This window comes from Pempheris klunzingeri, chromosome 15 (assembly GCF_042242105.1).
Source record: "Pempheris klunzingeri isolate RE-2024b chromosome 15, fPemKlu1.hap1, whole genome shotgun sequence".
Classification (NCBI taxonomy): domain Eukaryota; kingdom Metazoa; phylum Chordata; class Actinopteri; order Acropomatiformes; family Pempheridae; genus Pempheris; species Pempheris klunzingeri.
Window position 1 is genome coordinate 13,668,159 of NC_092026.1, and position 19,054 is coordinate 13,687,212.

The 19,054-nt window shown below is 45.3% G+C and overlaps 3 non-coding genes across 3 annotated transcripts; all 3 read left to right on the forward strand.

Annotated features, from left to right (window-relative positions):
* The first annotated feature begins 15,459 nt into the window (after positions 1 to 15,459).
* trnas-aga (transfer RNA serine (anticodon AGA)) lies at positions 15,460 to 15,541 on the forward strand. The gene has a single exon. It is a non-coding gene; the product is annotated as a tRNA-Ser (tRNA).
* Positions 15,542 to 16,378: 837 nt separating this feature from the next.
* On the forward strand, positions 16,379 to 16,450 carry trnag-ucc (transfer RNA glycine (anticodon UCC)). The gene has a single exon. It is a non-coding gene; the product is annotated as a tRNA-Gly (tRNA).
* A 470-nt stretch (positions 16,451 to 16,920) lies between these two features.
* trnas-aga (transfer RNA serine (anticodon AGA)) lies at positions 16,921 to 17,002 on the forward strand. The gene has a single exon. It is a non-coding gene; the product is annotated as a tRNA-Ser (tRNA).
* Positions 17,003 to 19,054: the final 2,052 nt, after the last annotated feature.

Below are 19,054 nucleotides of genomic sequence, written 5' to 3' on the forward strand. Positions count from 1 at the left end.
ACTCTCTCTCTCTCTCTCTCTTCACAGACACACTGGGATGCCAGATCCAGCTACGCTTGGAAAATGCAGGTTTACACGGGGAAGCACGCCGGTGGCCAGTGGCGCAGGAGGAGTAAAGGGACAGGGAGCGCGCGTGGTGCTCGAGGTGACGGAGGGCCTGATGGGTCGCAACGTCACCTGCCTCAATTTCTTCACTTCCTACGAACTCGCGCAGCGGCTCCTCCGTGAGAGGAACAACACCCTGCACAATCAGAAAGAACAAACCCAAGCTCCCGGACTCCGAGGGAGACGGGTCCTCTCCTCCAAATTCGCCTTCACGCACGACACCGCGCTGGTGTCCTACCTGCCCAAGAAAAACAAGGACGTGCTGCTGCTCAGCACGCTCCACGCGCAGACAAGAAACCCTCCGTCATCCTGGACTACAACTCCAACAAAGGCGGCGTGGACAACCTGGACAAAGTCGTCGGCACCTACAGGTGCAGGAGGATGACCGCGCGTTGGCCCCTCGTCGTCTTCCACAACATTCTCGATGTGTCCTCCTACAACGCCTTCGTAATTTGGAGAGAGATCAACCCCGACTGGATGCCCGGCAGGCGCAACAAGAGGAGGGTGTTTCTCGAGCAGCTGGGCAAGCGCTCGTCGAACGGAGGGCTCGCCTTCCGCGTACCGAATCGGCCGCGGTGGTTGTGAAAACCGCTCAGCTGGCGGCGGCAATGGCCTCTGGAGGTGGAGAGGCTGGGATTGCTGCTGCTTCTTCTTCTTCTTCTTCCCGTCCTCCTCCGACGGATAGAGCGGGGGTCCGGGCCCGGGCTCAGGTTCAGGGCCACGCCGCCGCTTCCACAACCCCTGCTGCGAAACCCCTCCCCGCGAGTAAGAGGAAGAGGTAAAACACACAACGTCTGCCGTCACTGCGAGAAATACATATGCAGAGGCTGCCATCTTCCTCCTCCTCCTCAGAGTGTGGGACAGTTTGACCCAGTGCGAGGACACTGTGTGTACACGGAATACGAAGGGCGATGGGAGGGTTAAAGATGATGAAATACATTAGTAAGATCAAGTTTCTCCAGCTAATTTGTCTGTATTCAATATGTGTCCATTTTGGCGTTCTCTCGCCATTCTAAGCTTATTTTGGACACAGGAGGTGAATTGTGTTTCCAGGGGCTTACAGACCTGAATTTCTGTACATTAAACACTCAGAATAGTTTAAGATGATGAATTACATTAGTTGGATGAAGTTTCTCCAGCTAATTTGTCTGTATTCAACATGTGTCCATTGTAGCGTTCTCTCGCCATTCTAAGCTTATTTTGGACACAGGAGCTGAGTTGTGTTTCCAGGGACTGACAGACTTACATTTTTGCCCAGAAAACACTCAGAATAGTTAAAGATGATGAATTACATTAGTTGGATGAAGTTTCTCCAGCTAATTTGTCTGTATTCAACATGTGTCCATTTTAGTGTTCTCTCACCATTCTATGCAGGTGGACCCCGCCATCGTGTCCTGGGTTGTGGACTATCTGACTGGCAGACCACAGTATGTGCGCCCGAAACACTGTGTATCAGACAGAGTGGTCAGCAACACCGGGGCCCCACAGGGGACTGTCCTCTCTCCTTTCCTCTTCACCCTCTACACCAGGGACTTCAATTACTGCATGGAGTCCTGTCATCTCCAGAAGTTTTCTGATGTCTCAGCAGTGGTTGGATGTATCAACAAGGGTGATGAGGTTGAGTACAAGGCTGTTGTGGACAACTTTGTCACATGGTGTGAGCAGAACCATCTACAGCTCAATGTGACAAAGACAAAGGAACTGGTAGTGGATCTGAGGAGGACCAAGGTGCCGGTGTCCCCTGTTTTCATTCAGGGGGTCAGTGTGGACATTGTTGAGGATTATAAGGACTTGGGGGTACACATTGATGTACATGTTGTTATATGTTATTGTTGGTGGTAGTAGTAGTGGTAGTATTATTAGTATTATATAATACATCTTCTCACTCTGTGTGATATATGTTGTTATATATTATTGTTGGTAGTAGTAGTACTACCAAGTAGTAGTAGTAGTAGTTTTCAGTGAACTTTGTAAAGCACTATGAGACACGCTGTTGTGATATTGGGCTATACAAATAAAATTGAATTGAATTGAATAGTAGCGGTAGTAGTATTATTGGTATTATATAGTACAGCGCCTTACTATGATTGTGCACTCAAAAAAATAATTCATTGGATGAACTTGAGTTTATCATGCCACCTATATTCCATCAAAACAAACCAAGTTAAGTCAATTAATCTTGACTGTGTTGTTTAAACACCAAATACATTTATTGGTGCTGCATCATGTGAATGTGTACATTCAATTAATTTGCCTTTCATTGAATTAAAATCTTTACATTTAGTTAGTCCAGTCAAATTGATTTACATTTAGTCTATAATGGTGAAACACTTTAAATGACCAAAATTCAACCTTGCTGTCTGAACTAATACGGGTTTCATCTGATTTATTTGTTTTGGTCTTGTTGAATGAATTAATTTAGGTTTTATCCTCTATGCCAATATAACCACAAGGTACTTACATCAAAAGAAAAAGGCCAAAATGCATTACCATTTTTTATATATATATTTTTTTTCATTTAATTTTGACAACAACAATAGTCAACAAGTCTGCAAACAGACCAAGTGTAACCGGTGGTGTCTGACTCTGCGTTGTGTATGAGACAGAGACTCGGGCGCCGATAACTTTTGAAAGTCGTATCTTGTCTTCCGGGCTGTGTCACATTACAACCAGAAGGTAGGGGTACCAACTAAAACTGTTGCACAATAGTTCCACATACCGACTCGGAGGCCAACCTGTCAGGTGTTAACTAAAATGAATATAAATAAAATAAACTTAATGTAACACAGATTTTGTGTAATTAAACAATAACAAATCTATAATGTATGTACACATTGCTGTATAATTGACCCTGTTACACTCACCCCCCTAGAATTACACAAAATTCTGGGTAGCCACACAAACACACTGGCCATTAAGAAAACAACCAAATGACATGAACCAGCAATATGAGCTTCCTATTAAAAGGATAAGAGAACAAGAGATCTGCTTGGCGCCTAGCAAGAACTCACAGTACTCCATAGACAAGATGAGGTGCCTTATACACCACACACACAGGCCAACGATGTGGGTGAGCACAAAAAAATACAACTCAAGGTCCTACACAGCAACATGTAACCATTACAACAAGAGCAGCTCATATAACACACCACCCTGATTCACACATTTTACACATGAAGAACAGCAGGACGGGTATCTAACTGAACCCCTAGCATGGAATCAAGTTGTGCCATGGACTCGATAAAGCGGCACACCGGTTTGATGATCCTGCCGAACTGTGAGGTAAGTAGGCCGTCTGCATCAGATGCCTGAGGCGGACTGGCAGGTGTTGGTTGCGGTAGGGAGTCCGGGAGAGCCGTTGGGGGATCCAGGGCAGTGGCAGAGCCACCAGCAGCAAGCGAGGCCGCTACAGGAGGAAGTGGTTGACAGTCTGGATTAGGGAGCCCATCAATGGAGGACCGCTCACGGACCCACGAGGCAGTGCGGCCATCATCCCAGTCACCAACACTTGAGAGGGAGTCAGCAAGGGATGGCTCAGCCGTCGCAGCTGCAGTGTCCAAATCAGACACATCCGCCTCATGCCAACCAGATCCAGGGGGGTCATTGGCCACACCGGTGGCGGCCATGGACACGGGAGCATCATCATCCACAGCTTCCTCCAGTGGAAGGAAGTTGACCTGAAGCAGCAGGTTCCGGTGAACGACACGTTCATGTCCCTTTGGATCCCTGATCCGGTAGATATGCAGGGCAGGCTTCGAGGCCACCACCGTAAACACAACAGGCAACCACTTGTCAGAGAGCTTACGTTTCCCCTTAACGCCTTTGTTCGCCAGCAGCACTTGGTCACCGAGAGACAGAGGCTGACCTTTGACCCGTTTGTTGTACTGGTCACACTGATGTCTCTGCTCAGCTGTGCAGTTCTTCTGAGCCAGTGCCATGGCGCAGTGCAGGTCTTCCAGAAGGGATTTCACACAAGCACCATAGTCACCCACAGTCAAATCATGAAGCACGTTCTTGAAGACATTGAGCCCTCAATAGCAGCAGAGTGAGAGGCACTCCCCAGTGACTGTGGCTGGCACGTGAGGCGGAAGGCATCCTGCACGCATCCATCACTGACATCACATACTTGGTCCAGCAGTTCAGAGTAAGGTTCACACAGCAGCCGCTGCCTCAGAGGCCTCACAAATGGGTCTCTGCTGAGGGCATCTGCCACCACGTTCAGCCTGCCAGGGATGTGCTTGATCTCAAAGCAATACGGAGCCAGCTTAGAGACCCACCGCTGCTCACAAGCATCAAGTTTCGGCTTGGTCAAGATGTATGTGAGCGGATTGTTGTCAGACCAGACAGTAAATCTGTGACCCTTGAGCCAGTGGCTAAACTTATCACAAACTGCCCACTTCAGAGCCAAGAATTCCAGTCTGTGGGCAGGATAGTTGGCTTGACTGCGACTGAGAGTCTTGCTCGCAAAGGCAATGGGTCTCGCCTTCTCCTCACCGGCAGGCACCTGAGATAGAACAGCACCGAGACCGTCAAGGGAAGCATCGGTGGAGAGAACAAAAGGCCTATCAAAATCCGGGTGAGCCAACATCACACTGTTGAGGAGTGCGCTTTTCAGATCCTCAAATGCTTTATCACAGGCAGGGGTCCAATCCTGGGGAGTCAGTTCTCGAAAGGTGCCAGCCCGTCTCCGACCAAAGGAGCCTTTAGCTCTCCTCTTCTGTCCTGCAGTCAAGGTGTAGAGTGGCTTTGCAATGGAAGAACAGCCAGGGATGAAATGCTGATAATACCATCCCAAGGAAAGATTTGACCCGCCGCTGAGATGGGGTGCAGCCGTCATCGTTCATGAGGTCCTCCCGCTTGAAAGCTGAGATGGCCCTCACTTTCTCCTCGTCAACTGAGACACCACCACAGTCCACCACATGCCCAAGAAACCTCACAGACCTGCGCAGGAAGTAGCACTTCCTCTGTGCCAGCTTCAGGTTGTTGGCTCTGAGACGTGAGAAGACAGCCTCCAGCCGTTTCAGGGCTTCCTCCTCAGATGGAGCGAAGACGAGAAGATCGTCCAGATAACAGAGGAGGCTGGAGAAGTTCAAATCCCCGAACACACTGATCATCATCCGCATGAATGATGCGGGACTGTTGCATAAGCCCTGGGGAAGTCTATTATACTCGTACAGGCCCAAGGGTGTCGTGAAGGCCGTGTACCGCCTGTCAGACTCATGGAGGGGGATGTTGTAGAATCCTGATGTGAGATCCATGGTGCTGAAAAAGGCATTACCACCAAGGGCGGCAAGACAGTCGGCCTGGTGAGGCAGTGGGTGGGCGTCCTTGACGGTCTTGGCATTAAGCCAGCGAAAGTCAGTACAGATCCTTAGTTCTCCTGACTTCTTCCAGACAAGGACCAGCGGCGAAGCATATTCGCTGACTGACTTACTGATGATACCTTTCAACTCCATCTCAGACAGCACCTCTCTCAGTTTATGATAGTGAGCTGGAGGGACACGGCGATAGGGCAGTCTGAAGGGACGATCATCAGTGAGGTGTATTCGATGGACAAACTCCTTCGCTTCCCCACAGTCCAACTTGTCTTTGGAGAAGACATCTTGGTAAGCGAGCACAAGTTCACCGAGCCGCTGTTTCCACTCACCCGACACCTCACAGTCTTCAAGGTTGATGTCCGCCAATCCACAGTCCTTAAGCCGCTGAAAGAGGTTAGGGGTGGCACCTGAGTTGGGGTTAGGGTCAGTCTGACTGGTCTGTGGCCTACTCACACCCTGGGAGAGAGGGAGGTCCTCCACTGCCACACAAGGAAACACGTCTGCCACTTTTGCATTGCGGCGCAGTGTCACAGGTTTCATTGTTGGGTTAAGGATCTTCATTGGGACCCAACGATCTCCCCACATGGGTGTCACAACCCTCCCAATGATGATATCTTTAGGGGCTGAACGGGAAGAGGTGGGCTCCACAATGACAGTGCTCCCAGGAGACACAGGAGCACTACTGGGTAGCTTTCCCCACACCAGATGCTCCCCCTGTGGTACAAGAGTGATAGCCTGCCGCAGTCTGACTGTTCCAACTTTATCAGGCAGTTCAGGACCAGACCAACGAGTAATGCAACTGAGCAACTGAAGAAATTGCTCACAATCAGGGTCCGAGGTGCTGGAGTGGATGAGCTCCCAGTACTTCTCATCGGACTTCATCCTCTGTATTATGGGCCTAATGACGTTGCTTCCAACGATGAGCTCGTCTCTCTGCCCCGGGACAAGGAAAGTCGGCACAATGAATTTGGACCCATAAAGCTCAATTTCCAGGTCATAGATACAACTGGGTTGTGTTGTAAGGCCGCCACAGCCGACAAGGACTACCTTCTCAGGCACAAGCTGACGATCAGGGAGAACACCAGCAGCTCTAAGCTTGGACTCCGCCTCCACACTGAGCGTGCATGACATGCTCCCTGAATCAAGCATCCCTCTCAAAGTAGACTGACCCCCGACAGACACTGGAGCATAAAACAAGTCACTAGCTCCTTCCACTCTATGTGAACCCACAACAATAACTTTTTTGTCATCAGGGAGACCACTACAGCAGTTCACGTAGATTGATTGCAAGTCATTTTCCTTACTGAGGGTGTCACCAGTACCGCCCACGTTACCCCTCTCCTTACACAGGCGGCCTAGTTTAAATCAGCACTGGAGGGAGAAGGCAGTGGCATGGCTGGAGAAGGGGAGGCCAGCTGGCACTGACTCTTTATGTGACTGAAGCAGTTGAGGCACAATCTGTACAGCCTACAGTGTGCATGGGTAGAGTGATCCCTGGAGCCACAAACCTTGCATGCAAGAGGCTCAGAAGGCAGTGGGTTACGGGGTTGACCAGTTTGATGGTGGGCTGGTTGACGGTTGCCCTGCTGTCGGCTGACTGGCCTTTGAGTGGTTGCAAGGGAAGCGTTGCACAAGGACAGAACTTTGTCAAACATTGCCACAACCTGTTGAACACCAAGGTTGGTAGTAGGTGAGTCAACGGCAGCATGAGCAGGGTCAGAGACGGCAGAAAGAGGCGGAGACAGAGAAGCAGGCTCACTACAACATTGTCTGACTGGGGCTGACTGCAGGCCAGGGCAGAGGCCAGTAGAGAGTTAGAAGGTGTCTTTGGTTGGTGTGCTACTAAAGCAGCCTGGGACGTGCTAAGATCAGGAGGGTGGAAAGAATCAGCCATGGGGCTCTGACTGTAGGCCGACAAACCCACTGTGTGCTGGGACTGGGCTGCTGTCTTCTTCAAATGTCTCATGTGAGCATCCAGACGCTCCTGAACCTCCGCTGTAGTCCACTGCTCCGGTGCCTTCAGTTGGAATGACATGGCAAGCCTGGGGTCAGGACAATGATTAATGAACATTAAGACCACTTCAGCACCGGGGTCCTCCACAGATTTACCCCGCCTCCGCAGACATTCGTCAGCGGCGTCGATGGACTTGTTAAGGCGAATCCAATAGTCCATAGCACTCTCACCAACACGGGGAATGGTGCTGTAGAAATCTTTCATGGGTAAGTTAGAGTATGTGAGCTCACTGAAGTTACCTTTCAATATGTCAAACACAGCTGTGAGCTGGTCGGCTGTACTCAGTTTAGGGCGGCTGCGGAGCGACACCTTCACCACATCCCTAGCTTTGCCTGTCAGTCTCGACATTATCAGGTCAAACATTTCAGCAGGAGTGTCACATTTCACCCTATTCAGGTAACATCTCATCATGTCCTCCCATTCATGAACAGAGAACACATCAGCATGATCACCCCTGAAGTAAGGTGGAGCTTTGGTGTCTGACTGCACAACAACCTTCAACTGAGACAAACCTGCATTGCTGGATGACTCACTTTCAGTGGGAGACTGAGGCTGGACAGTACTGGGTTGGTGAATGGTGTGAAGGCTGGCTGAGATGTTTTCTCCAATTTGTTTAGCCAAACTTGCAATCATGTCTCCAAAATCATCAACTGATATGACTTGTGTGGGCTTGGGGTTTGACTGGGTAATTGGCGTGGAACTAGCAGTGGGGGTCAGAAGTGGGTTAACTGTCTGATCAGCTGTGTATTCTGGAACACCGGGGGACATGAACCGACCCCTTCCAGCAACCCATCTGCCCCTCCCCACTCCAAATGTGACATCATGCAAATGTCTATCCATATTATGAACCACAAAAAAAAAATCTACCCCTGGCACCACAAAGAGCTATGCTAATATCACAATATGAGTGCAATATTGGCAGAAAAGAAAAAAACAATAACAAACACCTTGGACTGAAGACACACTGTGACAGTTATGCACAAGCCAACAGTATGAGTACAAATAAAGAGCATCAAATCCCCCAAAATGTAACTTAAATCCTCATATGCATGACCACATATAAGAGATCAAGAAAAAAAATGAAATGATCCAAAACTGATGTAAAACAAAAAGGCTCAGTTCAAAAACTCGACCAATATAAATTATGAGCCCATCAACCTGTCATCAGTTATAATATGCCCTCTCAGGTTTGTCCTGTTCCTGCTGTTAAATGTCTTCACCTTTTTTGTCCTTCAATGCACTGGCGGGTCATAGTAGTATCACCAGCATAAACCAACATGAAATAAAATCACGGGAGAAAGAGAGGACGAAAAAACAAAAGTCACACACTCCAAAGCAGTGGTCCGGAGTCTCTTTGACGAGCTTTCAATCAGTCAGCAAACCTCGCGCACCCGCGGGAGCAAGCACAGTTCTCCGATGCCGCGGAGCAGCAGCGACAAATAGGCAGGAATGATGAACAGGAGCCAGGTGTCAGCAGCCGTACCCCGGGAACCAGACGGGCGCTGATCGGGGATGCAACGGGTCGTAACGGCACCAAGTGTAACCGGTGGTGTCTGACTCTGCGTTGTGTATGAGACAGAGACTCGGGCGCCGATAACTTTTGAAAGTCGTATCTGCTTTATTTGCAGCTCCTGACAACAGCAACGTATACAAAATCCTCCGGTCAGTCTTTTCAGATACATGCCCCTCTCCCACGGAGACCAAAAACAAAACGAGCACGAGGTAAAAATGCCGGAACCCTTGTCTTCCGGGCTGTGTCACATTACAACCAGAACGTAGGGGTACCAACTAAAACTGTTGCACAGTAGTTCCACATACCGACTCGGAGGCCAACCTGTCAGGTGTTAACTAAAATGAATATAAATAAAATAAACTTAATGTAACACAGATTTTGTGTAATTAAACAATAACAAATCTATAATGTATGTACACATTGCTGTATAATTGACCCTGTTACACAAGAACATCAAATCATGAAAATAAAATAGGTAAGCGTCTCCAATGCTTGAAGGAGATCAGAAGTAGCTCTCCACACCAACAGTGTTGCAAAATACAACTTCCATCTTTTGAGGTTTTTAACATTTAACATGCAGCAACTCTGCTAATGGACGGATGCGAATGGATGCAGCACATAAAGAAAAAGAACACATTTTCAGGACTTGCATGACCTGTCATCTCAAGTTTTAAAAAAAAAGCTTTTCAGAAATTGTGCCTTGGCAGACAATCTCTGCCCATCCAGATTCAGCAGAATCTTCTGCAGGACTTCAAAGGTGCATCTGAGTTCTGGTGGGTAACTCAGGTTCAAACAGAACCTGAGCACAAAGTGACTTCTACAGTTGGACATTGCAATGAGCATTAAAAATTCATAGGAAGTTAGTACAGAGACAAACGGTCACTATAAAAGAGCTCCAGATTTAGCGGCTAGATTAGTAATCCTCAGATTTTAAAATATCACACCATACAGTGTACGGTGTTACATCTGCCCAAAAATAAAAACAAAACTGCATTTAATAGTTCATTTAGATGGAATCATCTATGGTTACACAATTGTCAATATGCACGGTATCAGGTAACAGAGTAGTACATGTGCAACAAACTGATGGCAACCAAAGGCAACCATGATCACAAAGAGCATCCGATGCAGCATCACAGTCCTAAGTTTAAAAAAAAAATTGTTGACAACTGTTGTTTCTCAGGCACTTTAAAACACAAAAAGCAGCTGCTAGCCTGTTTCCAACACACGTCTGTTTTGGTTGTACAGGGCTTCAAAGGGTTTGTTTTGCTGTTAAAACTATTGTATTTTTACACTTAATTTTTGAATTTAACATACCAGGGAAGTAAATATGTGCTTTGTCCAGTTGATCTATATGTACTTAGTCTCACTTTGTGTATGTAACTCACCATGTATTCTTTTATGAGCTTTTCATGGTCTTCGTTCAAGTAGATACACAAGGACTGGAGGATACATGCTCTTCTTTTGTGTATTGAGTCATCCTGATGGGGAAAAAAAGGAATCCATTTAGACAAAATATAACATTTAAGGCAGTAGTTTAAAGAAGGAACTCTGCAGTTGTGATAGCAAACTGCAAGTTTTACAGAAATTTTTAGCATAATTATTATGGTAGACTAGATCCCAACCTTTTTTTGGTGTCAAGGAGCCTAAAATTGATACACATCAGGCTGTGGACCCGTTGTCCTTGTAAGTTAATGTGTCTCTTCAGAGTAACCAACTGCAGGCCTCCCACTGAAAAGACAGCTAACGGGTAGTCATCAAGCAGTTCCCCATGCTCTATCAGAACCACCTCTCTCACATGTGACATATCAAGTTCAAAAGCTCTAAAGTGCTCTCTATACCAAGCAGAGAACCTTTTCACAATAAAATGTACCTTGCCTTGCAAAATACAAATCTGCATAATTTCAGCAAACTCGGGCAGACCAAGTAATTGACCATGGACAACAATTATTCCTTTGTTGTATTTGATACCATTGTGTGACACACTGTTTGTGATATGGACATCATCTCATCTGGTAGTCTTTGCTTAATAGCAATTGCAACGTCACTTTGTAAAACATCAACTGGTATTGATGACACACAAGTTACTACCAAAGGTGTCCCATGGTCAGAAGAGTACAGGTCAGAAGCAATTATGAGCTGGTGCGTTTTGGCCAGTGTGAGAGGAATGTTTTTAAAACAGTTGGTATGGCAAGCAATCTCTTTAAAGAAACTATGTTTTGCCTCAAATCTCAATGTCCATTTATGAACAAGAGGCCCAAAGAGGCGTATCAGAACAGTGTAGTGTTCCAAATAATGATGTTTAGGGAGAAGACGGCTTTCTGGGAAAAGTGCTTGGTATCTCTGGCGATGTTCACTGATTTTCCACTCAAGATATGAAATTGACTCATCAGAGTGGACAGGGGCTACGAAAAGCTCAACTATGTCCTTGAGATCCAAAAGAACATGCCATGCAGGTTCATCCTCAGGAACAAGTGGACCAATAATCAGAGGCAACAATCGAAAAGAGACCAATTCTCATGTGCATTTCCACCAATGTTGTTTTTTGCTGAGAAAGTCTGGGGTATTGCATGGGGCCTGTTGGTTTTATCTCCACATTTGTATTCAGAATTATGGATCAAATTGTTCAGTTTTTCTAAGGTGAAGATCAAAATAGAAAAACAACGAGCAAGCTCCACAGGTATTATACCCTCAAACAGATCATGCGCTTAATCTGGAGGGTATCCTGCAGTGACATGAAAATGGGTAGGATTCTTAGTCAAAACACAATCCCTTTTAACTCCACAGCATACACTCTGTGTTTCCAGTGCACGCTTCAAATGAGCTTCATGAAGTTGCTGCGTTCGACGCTCAAAAACACCAGCAGTCAATGACTGAATTTCTGATTTCTTAGCTGTGCAGAATCTACAGATGTATTCAGCAGAAAAACTTTCCACAAAACCTGCCAGCCCGTGAGCACCTAGGTTGTCAGCTACTACACAACTAACAGTCCCTTTTATAGACTCACTCAACTGACTGATGAACACCCCACGTTGCTCCAAAATGACGAGATCTTTCAAAAGTGGATCCAACACTTGTTCAAACCCAAATGTCCTCACATCTTCACTTTTACAAAGCACAGCCAAATAAATGGATGACAGAGCAGAATGAGAGCCAGGAGGCAAATTCCCCAAGACCCAATATACACCACAAAGCTTATGCTTTTTGCGTGACGTCCCAAGAGGATTACAAATCTCGAACTCGTCAATATAAAGTCTTATGGAAATTCTCAATTCTCCAACAGCTAGAAAACTATTTGTTTTAATATGCTCACCATCTCGAAAAGACCTGTAAACACGCTGATCACCATGCAATTCCTCTCCATTTTCTTGAGCTATTTGTTCGTCAATCACTTTATCCAGTAATGTTTTGTGACTTAATATTTCCTGCAAGAACTGTAACAAAGGAATGTACTGAAATGACTGTCTTTGGTCTGCAGATAAAAAATACTCAACTGGCTCAATAACCCTAAAATTTTGCTTGTAGAATGCTTTTCTTTTGTAAGAAGTGGCAAGAGGGCCACACGTTCCCAATATTTTAGCTACAGGATTAGAAACACACACAGAATTGGCAAGTTCTTCAATGACAGCCTGACCAATATGGAGGTTATGGCTTTTGAAAATTTCAGTAACTGTATGCTTTGTGACAGATGCACAAGCTGAACTCAACAAAAAATGCAACTCTTCCAATAACTCATCAACTCTTCTTGCTGGAATATGAAAAATATGTTCCAATTTCAACAATATTAATGCTATTTTCTGCTCAGTTACTTCTGGCAGGTTTTCAACAGCACCATCATTTTCTGTCAATGATTCATTTTCAACTTCATCACATGACATGCTTCCTCTTTTTGTGTGTGTAAAAAGTACTGTAAACATTCGTTTTGAAAGGACAACCAAAAAACACACAACTAACCATCATTACTTTGCAGGTGTGTTCCAATATGAACAAAAAAAACTCTCTCAAAGGCTAGTTCAGCACATTCACATAACTCACATTTAAACGTCACTGAGTTAGAGGCTGTCTGTGTAAGCTGAGAAGAATGAGCTTTATGGACATGGCTGGCAAGTCCACTCCATGTCTTGAATGTGCATGGACAATTTACATATATGCACACATAATGTTGGCCTCGTCCGTAATGGTGGTGTAGTCTGTAATGTTTAATTAGTTTGTACCTACTACTCTCCTTGGTTGTACAATGTTTGCACTGCCACATACAGGTCACTGAAAGAAGAAGAAAGAAAAACATTAGCAAATGATGAAATGAAATAGGAATGCTCAATACAAAGACCCAACAGACTGGTCGGTGAGGGGCAACTAATAATGATGGTATTTTTAGGGCCCGAGCACCAAGCGGTGCGAGGACCCTATTGAAACTGCGTGGGGGAAAAACGTGCAAGGGAGGCAACGTGCAAGTACCCAAGAACCAAGAGGTGTACGGACCTCATTGGCCCCAAGCAGGTAGGCCTCGGAAAAATACGTCAAATGAAAAAAACCAGGCGACCAGGGGGCCGAAAACATAGTTGAAATTGAAGGAATTATTAGGGCCCGAGCACCAAGCGGTGCGAGGACCCTATTGAAACTGCGTGGGGGAAAAACGTGCAAGGGAGGAAAACGGGCCAGTACCCAAGAACCAAGAGGTGTACGGACCTCATAGGCCCCGAGCAGGTAGGCCTGGAAAAAACACGTGGAATGAAAAAAACCAGGCGACCGAAAACATAGTTGAAACTGAAGGAATTATGCAAGGGAGGAAAACGGGCCAGTACCCAAGAACCAAGAGGTGTACGGACCTCATAGGCCCCGAGCAGGTAGGCCTGGAAAAAATACGTGGAATGAAAAAAACTATTATTATTATTCTTCACCGTAAACAAAAGTAAATTTGGGGCCTTAACATGTACGTAGAGGCATGAAAATTTGCACAAAATTCAGGGTTTCGTAAATGGGCGTGAAAAAATGGCTCTATAGCGCCACCAGAAGGCAGCCCTGGAACTGCGGTTTATGTACATGTATGAAATTTGGTGAGTACATGTATCTCTTCAAGACATACAAAAAAGCCTCTTGGAGCATTGACCTAAACCAAACAGGAAGTTGGCTATTTTGAATTGCGTGTCAAAATTTGTGGAAAATAGCGGTTATAAATGAACGAACTAGTCCGAAGGGGTTGAAGCGATCGACTTCAAACTTGGTCAGCTGGTAGAAACAATATCAAGGATGAAAAGTTATCAAAGGTTTTATATAATCTTTAACGGTTTGGGCGTGGCGAGCTGTCAAAATTCAGTGCCTCGCAGTCAAACAGGAACTTGTTAATAACTTGACTGTACGTGATCCAATATGCACCAAACTTCACATGTCTGATGAGAGTCCCGCCCTGAAGATATCTACATGTCAATATTCATTCTAAGTCACAGCACCACCTGGTGGTGACTGGAAACGCTATGTTTTACGTTATGATGGCTCAAAACCAGCCAGTTGATCGGATCCACTTCAAATTTGGTCAGGAAAGCCTCAAGATGTTGATGTTGGTCTGGAGAGAATGCTGTAAGTCTCTGTCAAACGCTCTAACCGTGACGACGCCTCGTTCGCCATGAAAAGCGAAGTTAATTTCCGAGCTTACACATGCATGCACATTCACCAAATTTGGCATACATGTCAGGAGGCCCAAACTGAGTAATCTTATTTAGTTCATGGGTTTGGGTGGGCCAAAATGGCTCTACGGTGCCCCCTACAAAACTTTGACGAACTAGCCCCCGGTCTACGTTTTACCTACAAGTACCGAATTCGGTATACTTATGCAGGACGATAGGACCTACAAAAAAGCCTCTTGGAGCATTGACCTAAACCCAACAGGAAGTCGGCCATTTTGAATTACGTGTCAAAATTTCAGCCATTTATAGGGGTCGTAAATGAGCGAACTAGTCCGAGGGGATTGAAGCGATCGACTTCAAACTCGGTCAGCTGGTAGAAGAACTATTCAAGATGAAAAGTTATCAAAAGCTTTATATAATCCTTTATGGTTTGCCCGTGGCGAGCTGTCAAAGTTCAGTGTCCCGCCATGGCACCGAAAGTTCTTATAAATTCACTGTAGATTATCCAGTGTGTTTCACACTTCTCATGTTTTGTCTGAAAAGCATCAAGACCTTCACAGTGTAGTCAACACTTCATATACTGGAATATAGGACGTCATTAGCGCCCGTTTTCTAGTGCAACATAGGGGACGCAGGAAGTGACGTGTAAGTCCTTCACGCTCTGTCCAAACTACATGAACGCTCTGAGCCGCGTGGAAGGGTCAGAGTCCGGCACCGGGGCGGAGCCACCACACGCCCCGTCGCGCACGGAGGTGCGAGGGCCCTCCAACGCTGCTTGCAGCTTTAATTAGGAGGTTGATATCCTCTGCAACTGTAATCAAGGTGTGTCCAAATGGACTGCTATTGATTGAGGAACAGCACGTGCAGAGCAGTGGCGCAAGGGTGGTTGTCGTGGCCGAGTGGTTAAGGCGATGGACTAGAAATCCATTGGGGTCTCCCCGCGCAGGTTTGAATCCTGCCGACAACAGCGTTTATGTTAGCGGGCTGAGTCCACAGAACCAGCTCACTTGTTTCCAAAAGCGTCCCAGCTTCCCTTCACCCACTGAAAACCCTGCTCATGTCAATCTGATGATTGTCATCTGACTGCTGCTGCTCCTGGAACCTTTTGTGACGTATTTCTTTTGGTTTGCTGGTTCTAGTCTCTCAGTTGTCAGGATCTGCTGCTTCTTTTTGCTGAAACGTGTGTGATGAGTATTTTTTTGGACATTTTTCACAATATTCATTGACTTATTAAAAAAAATAAGGTGGTCAATATTTGACATGCTTGTCATTTACAGCCCTGAGCGTGACCCCGAAAGCCCCAAAAACTTTAAACGGAGGGGACTGCGTTCCTAAGGTGTTGAGGAAGCTTGTTCCATAGGTGTGGAGCGTCGAAACTAAAAGCTGCTTCACCTTGCTTAGTTCTGACCCCGGGAGCGCTGAGTAGACCTGCAGCGGACGAGTAAAGAAAAGCAAAGACAACCATTGAGTGTAATTGAATGCCCCAAACTCTAAAAAGTCTTTGTGATATCTTCAACATGGTTTCTTGTCTTTCATCACTTGTCAGGTCGTGCACCAAAGTTGGAGTGGCTCATTCTCTTCCTTTGCGGTTGTTTGGCAGATGGCGTAGGAAGCCATTGGGCTCTCCCTGCTGATGTTTGAATCCTGCCTACAATGCATGTCTATCATTATAGTGTACTATGCCTGATGTACCTCCCCCATGGCTCCCATCCATTCCTCCCCCTTCTCCTTCCCTCCTTTTCTTATTGAGTTCCTGCAGTAAACTGCTGAGTGTGTGGTGGAAGTTCCTGTGGTGTGATTTTCAGTGATGGTGGTATAGTGGTGAGCATAGCTGCCTTCCAAGCAGTTGACCTGGGTTCGATTCCCAGCCATCGCAGGTGCTTTCCTACGTGTTTCTTTTGATAGCCCAGTACCTGTAAGGGAATTGACCTGGATATACAAGTTCCTCTCAGCAGTAACCATTTCCAGCTCCAGCCGGGGAATCCTGAGCCATTCCCAAGCCCGATGAGCTCCAATGTATAATGTGCCCAGCGCTTCCTCGGTGTACCCAGAAAAGCCATCTCCCTCCCGAAGCTCCTGACCATAGCACGGGGGTTGGAACGTAGACCGAGTGGTAAATTGAAAGTTTTGACTTTATACTTTGTTCTCAGTTGTGATCAGTTGTGCTCACTCAACTTATGGATCTGCCCACTCAGCTGTCATGATTTTGTTTTGTTTTTCTTTCTTTTTTTTGTATATAATGTTTTTATTAGGAGGTTGATATCCTCTGCAACTGTAATCAAAGTGTGTCCAAATGGACTGCTATTGATTGAGGAACAGCACGTGCAAAGCGGTGGCGCAAGGGTGGTTGTCGTGGCCGAGTGGTTAAGGCGATAGACTAGAAATCCATTGGGGTCTCCCCGCGCAGGTTTGAATCCTGCCGACAACGGCAGATCTTTTAGCTGGCACAGTCCACAGAACCAGCTCACTTGTTTCCAAAGGCGTCCCACAACAACCATCACTTGTCAGGTCGTACACCAAAGTTGGAGTGGATCATTCTCTTCCTTTGCAGTTGTTATATATGTATATTTATATAAAAAATTGAATATAAATGCAAATTGATGTTAAATTTTTTTATATATGTATATATATATATGTAAAAAATAAATAAATATCAATTTACATTTAAATGCAAATTGATACTTAATGTTTCTTTATCGTTTGTCAGAATGTTCAATAAACACAATTTTCTTACAGCTGCCGAGGTGAGATAATAATAATGCTTGCCAGGGTGAAAAGGATATCCAGCCGGAATGGTGAAGACTATGGAACATAATTGTGATGCAGAATGTTTCTCACTGATTATCTGAAGAATTTGGATGCGAACAACAGTATGTCATCTCAGTAACAATTAATCTGAACAATACTTTGCAAGAAAGAAAATTTGATGGAGCACTGTTTTGTAATTCATTTTCAATAGTTATATAAATATTTCATTTCCATTATAATTAATTTTCATGTATATAAGAAAGTTAAAATTGAAAACTTTATTTGATATCACATTGAATTTCAAGATGTAATCTTTCAAGATATTGTTGATGATTTCTGGACTTATGTATGTTGATATTGTTTGATTTGTCTAATTTAATATTGTTCCTAATCATTGTTTATGGATGACATTTCAGTTCTGAGGGTTGCCTTTTCCTAAATAGAATAATAATAATTAGAGATATGGGGTAATTTAGTGTTAATCTCACAATCAAAAAGGGGGGACCTGTGAAGGAATTTTTGGAATTTGGTCACCTGATCTTCCCTTGGTTGTGGTTGGGTCAGGAGGGTCATCCTCAGACCGAACTGTAACCTGAAGTTGGAAAAGCCCTGTGTCTGTATTAAGCACAGGGCTCAGAGACAGGGAGGACCCAAATGCACGAAGCAAGACACTCAGAGACAGATTAACAAACTTTTAATTGAACAAGATACTTACTGAGACAAGATACTTACTATATACATGGCATGGAAAACTATGGCTTGGTTTACTAACACAAGAGACCTTTGACGCTCGAACAAGACAAGACAATCTGGCACAAGAAAAAGGGAGACGCAGACTACTTATACACAAGGTAATGGGGAACAGGTGGAGACAATCAGGGCGGGGCCGACAATCACACTGGCGGGAAAACACACAAGGGCAGGAAGTCAAACAGCCTGAAACGAGAGGAGAGTTTAGGGTTTCAAAATAAAACAGGAAGTGAGAGACAAGACTAGGCACAAGTGAACACAGACAACTTAACACACACGACGAGACATGACAGTCTGATTGTTTTGGGTTGGCTGGTGCCTCAAGATAGGGAGTAATGCTCCGTTGTCAGGGTTACCAAGTCTGCAGGTGATAGCTGTGCTGTCTCCTTTTGAATTACCATGATCACAGAGAGCTTGAGGTTCATATAACACGATCTGGGGCTATGTGAATGGTCAGAGATTTCAGAGGTAAATTTGGCTCGCCTAGAGGGGTTAAAAGACTAATCACAAGAGGCAGCCTTTCAGAACTGGGGTAACATCATGTTCTTGCTGAGTGCTGTTGTCTCACTTCTTCACGGAGCATCAATAAATTTTGCTGTGAAAGGTATCAAGGTCTCCAGCATCTTAAGTTGTAAATCTTTACTAATTATTATATCAGAGGTGTTGCCAGCTGGGATTGGCTTTGGGATTTTACTTTTGCTAACGTAAGCTTCGTCATAACCATTAATGCAGCCAGATAAGTGACAATGACAAGGAAATTAATGCACAGAACTGCTACTGTTAATAATTATACATATTCATAGTACAACGACAAGACCCCAAGATACTTAAATTCCCCCCTTGGGGCAGCAACTCGCTCCCAATCCAGAGGGGACAATCCACTGTTGTCTAGATCGGTGATAAGGGACAGCGGATAAGATCTCAAAATGTAAACCTGGCAGCTCAATAATTGTTTCACTCATTTTCTTTTTTAACAGTTGCA